Source organism: Vulpes vulpes, chromosome 14 (genome assembly GCF_048418805.1).
Source record: "Vulpes vulpes isolate BD-2025 chromosome 14, VulVul3, whole genome shotgun sequence".
NCBI classification, from domain to species: Eukaryota; Metazoa; Chordata; class Mammalia; order Carnivora; family Canidae; genus Vulpes; species Vulpes vulpes.
In genome coordinates, this window is record NC_132793.1 from 87,942,617 (window position 1) to 87,958,678 (window position 16,062).

The 16,062-nt window shown below is 39.4% G+C and overlaps 1 protein-coding gene and 1 pseudogene across 1 annotated transcript in view; one reads left to right on the plus strand and one right to left on the minus strand.

The window, feature by feature from the left end:
- Window positions 1–16,062, plus strand: part of CHSY1 (chondroitin sulfate synthase 1) — a 72,001-nt gene that overhangs the window by 28,846 nt on the left and 27,093 nt on the right. The window lies entirely within an intron of this gene.
- Window positions 3,120–3,581, minus strand: LOC112922353 (proteasome maturation protein pseudogene; annotated as a pseudogene).

The following is a 16,062-nucleotide window of genomic DNA, read 5'->3' on the forward strand; positions in this document are numbered from 1 at the left end:
GGTGCTAAACTCTGAAGAAATACAGCATGGTGAGGAGATAGAGTGATAGAGGGGTCAGGGAATGCCAGCCCACCTGAGAAAGTGAACCTTGTTTATATCCAGAGAGGACCATCTCTAGGAGAGGGAATGGGGCATGCAAAGGCCTGGAGGCAGGAAGTGTATACATGATTAGGACAGCAAGGAATGTGGGTGGCTGGGGCACATGAGTAGAAGGGGCCAGATCCTATAAAGCCTGTCCCTGATAAAGACTGTGGACTCTATGCTGAGTGAGCTGGGCAGGCCACTGGGGGCTTGGGACAGAGGAGTATAGGGAGCTGTTTCAAAGCGACTCTGGTTGGTCTGTGGAGAAGAAACTGCTGGGAAGCAAGAAGGGGAACAGGGAGATTGGAGAGCAAGCACTTCTGGTAACTCAGAGGGAAAGGTAGCTTAGTGCAGGCGGCAGCAGTGGGAGTGGTGAGAAGTGGGTAGCTTGTTGATGAATTTTGAAGGTAGAACTGATAGGACTTGCTGAGGTATGAGATGTGGGAGAGAGAAAAGTTGCCTGAGCAGTTGGAAGAAGAGGAAGACGAGGAAGTTCAGGCTATAGATACACGAGTGTGAGTCATCAGCATTTCCAGTGTTTAAAGTCAGAGAACCAGTGACATCACCGAAGGAGTTAGTAGAGATAAAGTCTATGGCTGAGCCCAGGGGCTTCCAGTGGCTAGAAATCAGAGATGAGAAGGATCCAGCAAAGGAGACTGAGCTGGGGGAAGACCTCATCTTTGATTTGCATTTGCTCAGTGTGAACTTGAAGGATCTGAACACTCACCGTTCGGACTTTTAAATCTACTGATGACTGATGCACAGGATTACTTCTTAAAACTGATAAACCTCAGGAGGCAGCTGACGACTGGTGGACCAAGATGGCTGATGGTCAGCCACCATCACCTTCTGGGCAGAAGCTAGAATATTGTTTGTTTGGTGTAAGAAGTGATGGGGCTTGTGTCCCTGTGATACAGAGATCTTATTTATCATGGAATTTGATATTCAGGTACATTTGTTTTTGCTTATTTTAAAAAAGATAAGCCACTCCATAGAGTTGCATGCACCATTATGAAGTTGCTTCACATCTTTAATTAATTGATACAGAAATGTACCAAGGGCGTAGCCTGTTATCATCTTTGGGCCTATAAAACTCCTAATGGACAAAGAGCTTGCTGATCACCAAGTGATCTACTTCACTTTGTAATGGTTGCAGTAAGTAGATCAATAAGGTTTCCAAGTGGGCATTTGCCATGGAAGGCAGAAATCACTATTAATTCCTGGAGAAAGTTATAATCGAGTATTGATTCAGTTAAGCCTTTATAGTAAATTTGTTTTTGATAGGATGAGTTTTAAAGGACATCCTACACTTTTGCTATGGTGAGAAAATGTGTTTAAACTGTGCTCTTCCAAGCCTTGCTACCCTATTCTCTGAAATGGGGTTTTTGAACACATCCTGGATGTACAGATGGTAAAGTGCCCAATTCAGAATTTGAATCCAGGCATTCTAGCTGCAGAGCCTACAGTCTAACCCCAATGAAGTGGCATTTTCTGTATCATACTGTGCTGCATTCTACCTTTTTATTTTAACTATTGTCAGTAGTCATTTGAAAAGAACCAGTAAAGTTCAGTTGTTGACAATTTTAGACAAAGGGAAAATTTTCATGCTTCATACATTTCTTTGGTGGGATATTTTCAGTATACTTATGTGTTTAAGGTGATATTCAGCTGGTAGCAGTTGGATCTCGTAGTACTCTGTAAGTTTTGTTAGACGCTCATCAAGCTAGTGTAAATGTCTAGCTGAAAAAGTGGCTTAAAATGGGTTTAAAGTGGTGGACCTCAACCCAAGAACCAACAAGAAGTGTGTGATCAAATTCCTAAGTTTTTAATGCAAAAGAGAGCAGCAGAACAAATATTCCCGGATCAGTTTCTCAAGAAATCTTTAAGCTAGTCTTAAAATTTCTCAAAAGTCAATTGAAAGATGCTGGCTAGTCACCATCTTCTAAAAAAAAGAGTCCTCTGAATTCTTGAATCTTGATGAAGGTATTTATTTACTGTATGATTGAATTTTAGGTAGTTTAGAAGATGATAATATTCTACACTCAGAGTTGATTTTCTGTGGTAGTCTGTGGTCAACCCTGTAGGAAGAAAAAAACTTGCCAGATCCTTGTTCAGAAGTCTTCATTCTCTGCTATAATTTTATAGGAGAAATCCATTGATGTCATCTTGACTTATAGTATGTGTAATAAGTTGTTGTAATGACCACCCAAAGATATTAAGTCCTAATCCCTTAAATTGGTTAACATCATCTTATTTGGAAAAGAGGTCTTTGTGATGTATTTAAGAATTTTAAGATGAGGAGATGACCCTGCATTATCTATTTGGGTCCTGAATGCCATGGCAAGAGTCCTTATGAGAGAGAAGCAAAGAGAAATAATACCAACACCAAGGAGAAGACAGGCAGAGACTAGAGCGATGTGGCCGTAAGCCCAGAATGCCAGCAGCCAGCCATCAGAAGCCAGAAGACAGGAGAGCATAATCTTCTCTGGAGGGACCACTGGCCTGTTGGATTTCAGACTTCTGAGAGAGTAAATCCCTGTTGTTCTAAACCACCCAGTTCGTGGTAGTTCGTTACACCTGCCTCAGGAGATGAATAGGGTCTGTTACCCAGAAATGCAGCCCCTCAAGAGAACAGGGCACAGGCTCCACAGTCCCATCATGTGGCTGTGGCCTGAGAAAAACCACTCTCTTTTCTCTAACGTGGGAGTGTTTCTTATGGTCACGATGTGGTAAGCACCTCACAGATGGTAAGCATTAGCTAATGGCTATTGTTAGTGCTTGCTTGGTCTGAAGCAGTGATTCTCAAAGAGTGGTGCACAGACCAGCAGCTTGAGCATCACCTGGTTCCACAGTCCCACCCATGTCCCATATGAGGAATCAGGTCCTCTGTGCGTGTAAACGTTACCATGTGTCAGAGTCATCTGAGGGGCTTTTTATTTTTTTATTTTTATTTTTTCTCATGTGTCAGTACTTTTAATGTTGTATACATCAAATTATAGAAAAAGGATGACTATAAACAACATGCAGACCCTCTATTTTCATGAACAGCACAACAGATTACAGTAAACCGAGTTTATATTCCACCATCAAGTGTGGTTCTCCCATTAGTTCACTTTGTGACAGGTCATTAAGAATATCTTCAAATCCAATAGTCTCATCATTACCCCTTAAAATATCCAATGAAAGGTTTGAGCTTGGAAGAAATGGAAGACGCTGAACCTGCTGCACTGCCTTGAATTCCATTTGTAATTTTAGTGGAGCAAACAGACCCTGGATGTTTCTTAGTGTAGAAAAATTCATTTTATCTTGGTTGAACTGGAAATTTTTTTCTGATAATTCAGGAGGATGACTGGGCAAAAGTTCATTTTTCACACAAGGCAGACCTTTTTTGAAGAAGATCATGCTGTTCAAAAGGTCCACTTGATGAAAGTTCAGTAACTGGAATACTGTCCTTCAGCTGAGATCCAAGTCCTCTGGCATTCATCTTCACTTGCTCTGTGAACAGCCGCTTGGCCCTCCTGAGGGGCTTTTTAAAACAGACTGCTGAACCCCATCCCTGGACCTGAAAATTGACATTTATAACAAGTTGCCAGGTGCTTCTGATGCTGCTGGTCTGGGGACCACACTTTAAGGATCACTGGTCTAAGGTTTGGTGGTTTACAGAACAGTGAGTAGAAACAGATTTTGATTTGCTTGTGTTTTTTTTTTTTTTTTTTTTAAATAAACTTTTGGCTTTACAAGAGTTTTGGATTTACAGAAAAATTACGAAGATAAAGGCCATATTCTACTCAGATGTTCTTAGTTTTTACCTACTGTCTTTTTTTTTTTTTTTTTTTTAAATCATGTCTCCTTAGGCCCCTCTGGTCTGTGACAGTTTCTTTAGCTTTCCTTGTTTTTGATGGCCTTGATCGTTTTGAGAAATCCTGGTTAGGTATTTTGTAAAATGTCCCTCTTCAGGATTTTTCTGATGTTTTTCTCATGCTTAGACTGGGGTTATGGGATTTGAGAGGAAGACCACAGAAGTGAAGTGCTGTTCTCTGCACATCATGTCATAATACTGTCAGCATGATTTAGCACCACTGATATTGGGACACCTGGTTGAGGGAGTGTTAGGTGTCTCCTCTGTGAAAACTCTTTGCTCTCCTTTCCAGAATATGCTTTTTGGAAGGTAGGCACAGTCCACACTTAAGGAGTGAGGAGTTATGCTCCCACAGCCTGACGTCATATTGTCTATGTATATTATATAGAATTCCGGAGAGGAGGTTTGTCTGTTCTCTCCCATTCATTTACTCAATTGTTAATTTATATCAGTATGGACTCGTAGGTATTTATTTTATATTTCAGTTCGTATGCTACTTTATTTGGTTGCTACAATTGTTCCAGCTCTGACCATTGGGAATTTGTTCAGTTGGATCCCCCCCCCCCTTCTCCTCCCCCTTCCCATCCTTTCTCTTGAGCACTTCCCTTACTTTTTGGCATTAGAAGATACTGCAGGCTTATCTTGTAAATTTTCTGCCAATGTCCTAGAATCAGCTGTATTTTCAAGGAGCCCACACTCCTATTGGAAAAGGGCATTTGGAGACCAAGATCTGGGTGCTAGGTGTGCTGGTTGCTATTGGGGTGTCCATTGCTTCTAGGTCCACTCAGATGACATAGAGCAAGGAAATCTAGGTGTGTATGCTAGCTCATGTGTATAAAAGATCTCTAACTATTTGCGTATAACCACCTATATCTATAGGAGACTAGACATGCATTGGTAATGATGTCTCCAGGTCAGATCATCAGCACATGGGTCATTCGAGCCTCTTCCTTTTGTTGGATTGTACCCTCCCACTTGAGCAGTGAGAAACCTGTTGCCATCCATCATCCCTTTAGTTAATTGTTCAGTTCCAGTGTCTGTGTGTAGCGGTTTCTGAATCTTGAGCATGTGAGAAACTTTGTCAATTAGAGTACAGTGCTCTTGTACAGTTTCATTTGGCTTTAATCTTAATTTTTCTTCATTTCCATACTTGGGTCAGCAACCTTCTCCCCCATTCTCCTTGGTGTGATTGTTTCATATATTTGTAAAACTGTTTGTTTTGTTATTGGCTACATTCCATCCTGGAGTCCCCTGAACTCTTAGGTGACTTAAAAAAAATTGTATACATTAAGGTTCACTCTTTGTGCTATAAAATTCCATGGGTTTTGATAAATATCTATCATTACAGTATCACACACCATCATTTTAATGCATACTGTATGTAGTATAATGTATCTATCACTGTATCCGTACAATGTCATGTATCCATCATTTCAGTATCATACAGAATAGTTTCACTGCCCTAAAAAAATCCCTGTGTTCCACCTATTCAGTGCTCCTCCTGTACACCTCGCACCCTTTAAGTCCTTGGCAGCTGCTCATCTTTTTATTGTTTCTAGAGTTTTGCCTTTTCTAGAATGTCATAAAATTGAAATCAAACAGTATATAGTTTTTTCAGACTGGCTTCTTTAGTAAGGAACAGGCATTTAGGGTTTATCCTCATTTGTGGTTTGATAACTCATTTCTTTTCATTCCCAAATAATACTCCATTGTCTGGACGTCTATGGTCCATTCTTCTGTTGCAGGATGTTTTGATTGCTTCTAGTTTTTTTGTGATTATGAATAAAGCTGCTATAAAAACATTGGCATTCATGATTTTGTGTAGACATATGTTGTTAAGTCAGTTGGGTAAATATGTAGAAGGGTGATTGCTGGATGTATGGTAATAGTGTGTTTAGCTTTATAAGAAACCGCCAAGCTGTCTTCCAGGGTGGCAGTAGCATGTTGTCTTCCCACCAGCAGTGAATGAGAGTTTCTATTGCTCTTACGCTCTTGAGCACTTGGTGTTGTCCACATTCTGGATTTTGGCTGTTTTAATAGGTGTGTAGTGTATTTCTTTGTTGTTTGAAGGAGGAGGTTTTTCATATCCTATTTATGGTTTAGTCCAGGCTGATGTGCTTTTATTTGGTGCTGTTTTAACTGTTTATAATTTGGGCAGATGGCTCTTTCAATTTTTGTATTTTAATATTAAGCTTGGACAGGTTTGTGCTTGACTATAATGAGGATGTGGAAAATTGTTGAATTGATCTCTGAGGTTAGGTTTGATTTTTTTTCCCCTCCCCCCCCCCTTTTTTTTGGTTGTTCATGTGCCTTAGGCATCTAGAATATTAATGCAGAGCACTTTAACGGTAATGGCAGAAGTTTTCTGAACAAGTCTGAACAACTTACAGAAGATGATTACATTCAGTGTTTCATACTGAGGTAAATATTAACAAAAGCTGAGAGTGATTTTGAAGACAGGTATGTGAATGGTTCATTCACCGGTAGTTAATAAAATAAATGCCTTCCATGAGATGGTGATGTTGTATGGCAGGGGTATGAAGTTGAGTAAACTTGTACCCATCCTTGCCATTGTGGAATTTTTCTAAAGGGAGAGACAGGATATATAAATTTCTGTGATTTATTCAGTACTCAGCAAAATCAACACTCAGCAAAAAGTTGTGTGCTTGCTATGTGCCTGGCACTGAGGAGTCAGGGCTGAGCAATGGGGAAGCCCTGAGCTCTGGAGCATACATTTATGCAAAGGCACTATATCATTCTTTACAACATGGGTTCTCCATCTTTCGAAGACAAAGTACAGAGAACTGTTGGCATGTGGAGCAGGAATGCTTGACCTCAGCTGGTGAGCAGGACAGCCTCTGTGAGGGAGTGTTTAAAGGATGAGTTACGAATTCAGTAGGTTCAGGTGGGAAGGGGTGAGATGAGAAGGGTAAGGAGTAGATGGAGCCAAGTTGAGGGTAGTCAGATAGTAACACCTGGGAATATTTTAAAGTCAACTTGCTTTCGTTCTGATGATTTCCCACAGCAAAGGCTGTTATAGTGCTTCAAGCCCCAACTCCTTCCCCTTTATAGGTAGATAAAGTGCCAGTGGTAGAATTCAAAATACTTCTTGCAAAGACTGGATTTTTTTTTTTATAGGACCTTTTTACCATCTAACAGAAGTAGTACAGACTAATGTAAGAGTAAAAAGCATTCCTCTTCTTTCAGCCAGGCAGAAGATCAAAGATGGATAAGACAAGAACCTTACTTTCAAGGAGCTTGTAGTCCTACAGGCTATACATGTACAGAGATCATGTATAATCACACATCTCAGAGAGAAATGGTACTAATAACAGAGCTAGGAATAGGGTGTTCTAGGAAACCAGAAACAGACTGCTTGGGGTAGAGGAGTGGGTGGCAGGGAGAAGTCCACATGGACAGGACTCTTCCCAGAGCCTTGTTGACTGACCCAAGAAGATGTTCCCAGTCTTACAAGGATGGGCATCCTGTCAAAGGGAACAGTAAGTATGAAGTCACAGGGATATGGTACAGTCCAACCTGCCGTGGAAACTACATGTGGCTTTAGTATGACTGGAGCAGTGAAAAATTAGACTGCAAAGATGGATGGACAAAAGTGGGTAGTTTTTACTTTAGGAGCTGAGGGCATCCACCATGCAGCCTGCTGTATGTGGACTTCCTTGATGTATTAACAAAATTTTTTTCACCTAATTTCTTTAACACATAAACCAACAGGCCTCTGTATGGAAAAACTGTGGAAGAACTGAGCCTTCTGTAACCTGCAATAAGATCATTACAATGAAGACATTAAAGATTCCCACTGTTTATTTGTACAAGGGAGGTATATATACCCAGCTTACATTGCCTGATCCATCCAAGTGAACTTGTAATAAAAATCATTCCTTGGTGTGGTAGAAGAAATAGGGACTGTATATTTTCTTCAAGATCTCAAGTTACAAAACTAGGTGGAAAAAAGTGGATGCAGAATAAAGTATATTTTAGTGGAGTTGAAAAGCTATGTCAGTCATGCTCTTATGGAAGTTGCTACTTCTGCTGAAAGAGGACCCTAAAATCTACGTCTTATCTCCCTGAAATGCATGGTCACAGAATTATTGTTTCACCTGAACTCAAAATTTGAAAAAGCCATGGAAAGGAAGCAGACTTATGATTGTTTAGCAAAGGACAAGAATTCAGATTTGGTCAGAGCAAATAAATCAAGCATTTGGCACCTGAGAGTGGAACTTCGCCGTATCATTGATTCTCAGATGCCTTCCATCGTAGGACACACCACTGTTCTGTGGACCATTGGAAGGAAGATACTGCCACCTAATAACTGTGCCAGAGTGCTTTCTTACTAAGTCACACCGCAGCTTAAGAGGTGCCGAAATATGAGAAACTTGAGGTGGGGGAAGTTGTGGATTTCCTACTGCTTACCAACCTGTTGGATTGTGAGAGTGCTTGACTGTAGAATGAGAGTAGTCTCTGAATACCAAGTTTTGTTCCCATGTTCTCAGTTCTTGGTACAGTCCCTGGCATGTAGCAGGCGTCCGATAACTGAGTAAATACAAATGGAGGGAAGGATAGATGGATGGACAGATAGACGGATATACAAAGGTGAGGTAAGGGTTGAAGGTGGTTGTTAGCTAGGGAAGATGTGTGAGGGAAGGGTTCCAGACAGTTTGAATTCTTAGGAAAATTAATAAAGTGGCAAATTTGACAGAAACTAGTGTTACTTATGTTATGGTGTTAATAATCACAAGGATTTATTTAATACTTAAATGAGTGCTTGACCCCTATAACTTTACACGTACAAATTCATTTTGTCCTCATAATAATTCAAGGAGGTAGGTGCTGTTATCCCCATTTTACAGATAAGAAAACTGAGGTCCAAGGTCATAGAGCAGTGATTAGAAGCATGTAGTAAGAATGCTGGCATGAGAATACTCTAAATCTGTTTACAGTTGGAGATTATTTTGATTTAAACAATTGTTTTGGAAGAATTTACTTATCTCTATATTTTAAAATTATGTGAGCGTCCATGCCCTTGCAGCTCCTTGAAGAGTTTACTCAGTAGCTTCTAAACATTGCATACTTTCCCCTCCATTGCCCTGACATTGTAGGCTTATATTGATAGTATACTCCAGAAAACCTTAAATTACTGGCTCCATGAGTTATAGTCTTCTCCTAGGATTTTCAGCTCTTTGTACATCATCTAATGTACCAAAGTGTATAAAAATTTATTAAAATTACAGAGGATGTACCTGATTGCAAGTCTTTTTTTTTTTTTAAAGATGTTGGAGGGAGACACAGTTTGTGGGGTGAGGCTGATGCAGACCTGGGCACGGTCTGTGTCTCCTGGAAAAGGGAAGGTAAAAACTATAGTGCTTATATGATGTGCACAGGCCCTGGCAAGTTTGTGTTGGATGCATGTGGGGATGGGAGAAATAGGAGGTGCTCAGTGACCTGAAGTCGCCACTCTCCACTACACCTCTGCACTTGAGATGCAGTATTCGCTTGCCCCTCCCCTGCAGTCTTCTTAATTATTATATTATTATAACTTTGACCCCAGTTTCTCTTGACTGACAGGAACTATTTTTGATTTTAAAGATAACAGGACCTGAGATTCTAAGCAGTGCTTTTCCGACACCTATGTTGTAGGTATCTTGGTATCAACTGCCAGATTGTTACTTACATCAGGGTGTATTTTTCTGTCAAATGCACTGTTGTTGTAGTGACAAGAGTATGGGCTGATATAAAGAGGCTGATGTTGAGATGTGCTAGAGCCTTTGGCCTGTTTTTCTTCTGAGTGGTTCTGCCGTGTGTGCTGTGCAAAATTACCGCTATAGTATGCCTGTAGCCACATGTTCAAAAGACCTGACCCATAAAAGGTACTGTCTAATCACAAACTATTTAATGAGTAATTATAGTCAAATCTTATACCAACTTTAAAAACAGAGCTTGTATTTGAGCTTTTTTTTCCCCCTCTCCTTTTTTTCCTTTCCATGCTTCTTACTAGAAGCCTTCAGAAAGTTTTACCAGGGCTAGTGGGTAGATGGGGGAACAGAAATATTAGACTAGAAGTTAAAGGCAAGTACTTGGAGAAGCTTGATCAGTATTTTTAACAGCACTAACCTGTTAGGAATCTTAAAGAGTTGAAATTACAAAGCTGAAGGCACTTTTTATATTTTCTATCTTGATCTTGCCATCTAAATTGTCTTTCAGTGCAAATTAATCACATACCATTAGATTCGTCTGTAACATAACCCTTTATCTGCCCACACCTTCCAATAAGCTGAAGTGTGCCACTGTGTACGTTCTAAACAAATCTGTCTGCATATTGGAGCCGTTTCTTATTTGTATATAGCTGATCCTGGAAATTTAGCCTAGAAAAGATTTCTTTTCACTCCTTTTCTCCTTCTTTGTTGACTTCATGCAAACATATTTCATTATTGTTGCATAGCAACTGACTTTGTGTTTATGATTTTTGTTTAGCAGGTTTTTTTTCCTATGGAACATTGAATTTGTATAACAATTTCCAGTCTTGAAGCATCCGTGATGAAGATTCTTAACTTAACCCTTTTTCCTTAAACAGAAAAAGCTACATGGCATTCCAGGTACATATCCCTTTGTCATTTTTCTAAAATCGTATGAATTGAAATTCTGTGAAAATGGATGGCATTTTCAATGCTCTGGGTGTTCTCTTTGATCACCTGCAATCTGAAATAGTTCCCCAGTCTTTCTTTCCTTGATTTTTAGACCTTGACACTTTGGGGAGATTACAGGCCTGTGGAGGGTTTAGCCATTTGGATTTGCTTATTGTTTCCCCATGATTAGATCCAAGTTGTGCATTTGGGGCAGGAATACTACCAAAGTGATGCTGTGTTCTTCTTTTATTCTAGCAATTTGTGATTTTGATTTGTTCTGTCTTTGGTGCTGTTTTAACACTGACCTCTCGATTGAGGTGGTATCTGCTGGCTTTCTTCACTGTAAAGTAACTTTCTTTTTCTAATTAAGAAGCGTCATTGTGGAGAGATGCTTTAAGGCTGTGTAAAGATCCTGTTCCTCATCAAACTCACTGCTGCTAGTTTTAGCAACCATTAGTGTCTCTTGGCTGAATGCAGTATTACTGTAATGATTGCCAAATGGTGCTGTTCTAATTCCATTCTTTCTTTTATTAGTTGAAAGTAAGGAAAAGCTTGTTTTTCCCATATATCTATTTGTGTGAGTGTATATTCTTGTGTTCCTATTTTACTCGATGGGTTATAATCCTTTTTTTTTTTTTCTTTTTTCCTATTTTACCTCCCTTTTCACTCACCTTCCCTCTGGTAACCACCAATTTGATCTATTTAAGAATCTGATGTTTTATTTACCCCCTTTTTTTCTTTGTTTTCTTTTTCAAATGTCACATGAGTGAAATCATATGGTATTTGTCTTTCTCTGGCTAAGTTATTTCTTTCAGTATAACTCTGGCTTCATCCATGTTGCAAATGACAAGTTCTCATTCTTTTTTATGGCTGAGTAATATTCCATTGGACATGTAAACCACATCTTTATCCATTCATCAAATCAGTGGACACTTGGGTTGCTTCCATATCTTGGCTATTGGGTTGTAATCTTTTACTCTTATTTTTCTATGTTTAAATCATCCCAAATTCAAGAATGGCAGACTTTTTCATGCTGGTTTCTGTGGCTTTCTGACCTGTCTCTGTCATTCTTGGGACGATTTCTTGCTCTCTGGCACAACAGAATATTTCAGACTCTTATATTTTTCTCTGCCATAGATCTGCAGTCTGCCATTTCTCTAAGGCACCCTGGTTCCTTTTAAGGAAAAATATCTAGAAGCCAAGATCTAGGCTCTAGGTGTGTTCACTGCCGTTGGAGTATCGCTGTTCCCAGCCCTGTTCAGTGAACTAGAGTGCCTGTGTGTGTGTCTATCTATATCAGTGAGTTCACACTGATACCCCAAATCTCATTTCAACACTAAAAAAATTATTCTTGTTATCTCCCTTTTCATATTTTCATCTCTTTTCTTTGACATTTGAGGCATCTAACTCTCATTATTCTCAGATATATTTACTCGTTGGATAAATTTCCATTGTATGTAATCAGTCTTCTGTTTCTGTGATACCAGCGTACAGACAGGTGCCTTACCTTCAGGCTCCAACACCCTGTGTTGGGTGACTGCTCCTGGCAAGCGCCCCCCCCCCCCCCGCCTTTTGGGCCCTGTCTTACTTGATCTTTTTACTTTTACTTCAAGGAAAAGGTGGAAGGAGGGCAGGAGGCCTAATTCTATTTTGAAATAGGCTTGTATAATTGTACCTATAATTCTAGGTATCTGGCCATGTCACCTAGCAACATTGTCCCCTCTGTAAGAGGATTTCTACAACCAATTGGTAAATTCAGCAAAAACGGTATTCTTGTTTTGATATATGTTCTCTGAAGATCGATTTTCTTTGAGTGTATCTTTGCACCACATGTTTGACTTGGTTTTTTTCCTAGTTGATTGGGTCTTGCCTTAACCATTTCTGCCTTCCTCTTAGAGGCTTCTATATGACGCAGTTAATTGATAAATGAGCATAGACAGGGAAGATGATAGAAGTACTTTAAGGTTTAAGAAAAGTATTTTGTTAACATTCGAAATGAAATATTGTATAAAGTACTAATGGGTATAGCTGTTGACAGACAGCCAGCATCATGAGTTGTACTCTCAAAATTGGAATGAATAATTTTTAAAATACTGTTGTTAGTTGGCAAAATTGAGAAGCACTTGGTACTAATTCTTCCCATTCTGAAGTTTTATGTGGGTGTAACTCTTTCCTCCTCTTTTAGCCAACGATTTTTTGTTTCCAAAAAATGAGGTATAGAAGAAAAACCTTTTATTCCCATTTTAGGTAGTGAGTGGTTTCTTTTTCTTTTTGACTGTAAATGCTATGTTAATATAAAAAACATTTGTCAGGAGTGGGCTGTTTCTAAGAAATGGACTAGATAAGATTTGTTTCAAATAGTCAATTAAGATTTCACACACACACACACCCCCCCCCCCACTCCCCAAATTTTGTCTCTTTGCTTTTGGTTTTGTTATGTCTGATCTTGTTGCTTTGGGCATAAGATTTTAATTTTCAAGCCAGGTTTCTCCAAAAGGGGATCTAGGTGTATGCTGATACGCTACAGTGGTAGTGAGTAGCCAGAGGATAAATGTGGCTTAAGTCCCCAGAACACTAATGGTACATCAAGTTTGGGAGATGGAGAGATGTTGTTACAGTGACACAGACATGGATATCATAGACTATAATGCAAACTTGTATGAATTTTTTTTAAAGATTTTATTTATTTATTAGAGAAAGAGAGAGGCAGAGGGAGAAGCAGGCTCCATGCAGGGAGCCCGATGTGGGACTCGATCTGGAGTCTCCAGGATCAGGCCCCGGGCTGAAGGTGACACTAAACTGCTGAGCCACCGGGGCTGCCCTTGTATGAATTTTTAAGAGTAAAAATGAGAAATGTAATATTTATTGGAGGACTGCTTTAGGCTATGCTCCCGAACTGTGGGAATATTCATTCATTCTTCCTTGCTTTTAGGGTCCTTCTGTGTGCAAAGAAAAATGAAAAAACTGTTTCTTTTCTCATAGGTCGTATAGTATATTTTAATCCTTGATGCTTTTCTGTAGGCAGTTTATTGATGTGGTCTAACATCACTCTCTTTCCTAGCTCCCATAGTACACTAACTTATATAGGGCACCATATTCTTTCAGTGAACAGTGTGATAGCTATTGGTTTATTTTCTGAAGTGTTACTTGTATGTAGTTAGCCCACATAAATGCTTCTGTTTGAAACCATTTTCATAGGACACATCACAATTGTGACCACAGCACTTAATATCTCTCCATCATCAGGGCCCAGTGAATTAATAAACCAGCTGATGAAGAGCTGCTTACTCACTGTCCAGCATGTTGTGAGGTACCCTCCACCCCATTCCCATCCGCCACTCCGTCTCCAAGGCTTATTGGCTTCCTTTCATGGACCTTAAGACTTTTTAAAAACAAACACCCAGGAATTGGTGCTCTGCTGCTTTGAGATCTGTCAAGTGTTCCATGGTCTCGCTAATCTCATGCCCGGCACGTCAGCCTGACCATGCCCGTGTGGCCCTAGTCTGTTTCCTGGATTGTACCTCTTTGCTCAGAGACTGCCTGTAGACGAGAAAGGAGGGCATGTTGGATTTGGGTTTGAAATTAAACTTCTTGTTTAGTCATGCAAACACTACGTAACATCCATTAAGAATCAGTGCCCTTGAATACTGTTATTTTAAGAGTGGAACATATTAGCTGTTGGCACTTGAAATAGAAAACAGAACTGTACCAGGGGCATGGGAGATAGTGCAAATTATCATGGAACTATCTTCAAAATTAAACTTCTCCGCTTTGAGCAGAGTAAGTGTATGTGGATTTGTGTATCTCAGTATCAGAGTGGCGGATAACTAATAGTCTTCAGTAGAAATGCCAGATACTTAGCATTTTGTTATCACAGTTCCCTTTAAGTTTGAATATTTATCTTTCAGTGTGTAGCTAAAATAGTATTTGGTAGAGCTATATATAAATATATTTTTAGTTATCAGGAAGCTCTGTAGAATCCATGTAGATTGATGGCTACTTTATATTAAGGGGAAATATAAGAACCAATCTTTTTCTTGCTGCTGAGTATGCTGGTTCTAGTAGTACATACTGGGTTTTTTCCCCTCTGAATCATCAGTATGTATGGTGGTAATTTGGTGACTAGGAGGCACTGTAAATTATTAGTTATAATAAATTGATGTCATGCTCACTACACAGCAGGCAAAAAAGGATGAATTAGAGACAGAGATAGTAACAGGTTTTTGTCTGGGAAATCTCAAAGAATATAATGAAGTATTGCCATGTTGATTATTTAAAAAAAAAAAAAAGAAAGAAAAGACAAAGGGAAAAAAATCCAAAAGATTAAATATTGAAACCTTAGATTTAATAAAACAGATTATAGATCAAAAGCTTTTTGCTTTACACTGCTGAAAATTTCTTTGAACTGCTAAAGAATGTTTAAGACATCTCTTAACCATAGTGGATGATTTATTTGTGGGCGGATGGAGTATGTAGTATTGCAAAAAACCATCACTATCATTTTTTACCTCTCTTTTTGGTAATTATTTTAGATTTTGAAATAATTTTAGACTTAGAACAATTACAAGAATAGTACAAAGAGGGGGATCCCTGGGTCGCTGAGCGGTTTGGCGCCTGCCTTGGGCCCAGGGCGTGATCCTGGAGTTTCCGGATGGAGTCCCACATCGGGCTCCCTGCATGGAGCCTGCTTCTCCCTCTGCCTGTGTCTCTGCCTCTCTCTCTTTGTGTCTCTCATGAGTGAATAAATAAAATCTTAAAAAAAAAGTTTAAAAAAATTAGCAAACTGGAGCTATAAGAAAGCATTCTTAAAAAAAAGAATAGTACAAAGAACTCCCATATGCCCTTCACCCAGATTCCCTGATGGTTAACATTTTCTACATCAGCCTTACCATTTTTCTCCATCTGTATATATTATTCTTTCTTGAACCATTTGAAAGTAATTTGTAGACATAATACTCTTTTTTTTGCCCATAAATACTTCATTGTGTATTTCTTAAGAAGGACATTTAATTATGTAAACACGGTGTAATCATCAAAACTGGGAAATTAACATCAACATAATATTGTTATATCACCAGTGTCCTAATAACATCTTTGATAGCAAAAACAAACTAAAACCAAACAAAAAAATACCATCCAGAGTGCAGTTCAGGGTCACGTGCAGCACTTACCCTTAAGTGTCTTTTAATTTTGACCTTGTCTTTGCCATTCATGACCTTGACATTGTCAAAAAGTACTGGCCAATTATCCTGCAGCGTCCCTCAGTTTGGGTTTATTTGCTGGGTCCCTGGCTAAGTGACATGTGTCCCCCTTGGCGCATCATGTCAGGAGGCACACCATGTCATTGTGGCTGCAGCTGGCAAAATTAACTGATCTCTTGCTAAGTCTCTGTTGTAAGACTACTGTTTTCCCCTTTTAATTTGTATTTTATAGGGAGATCTTTTGAGACCTATCCTATTTCTCCTCTAGCTGCCATCCACT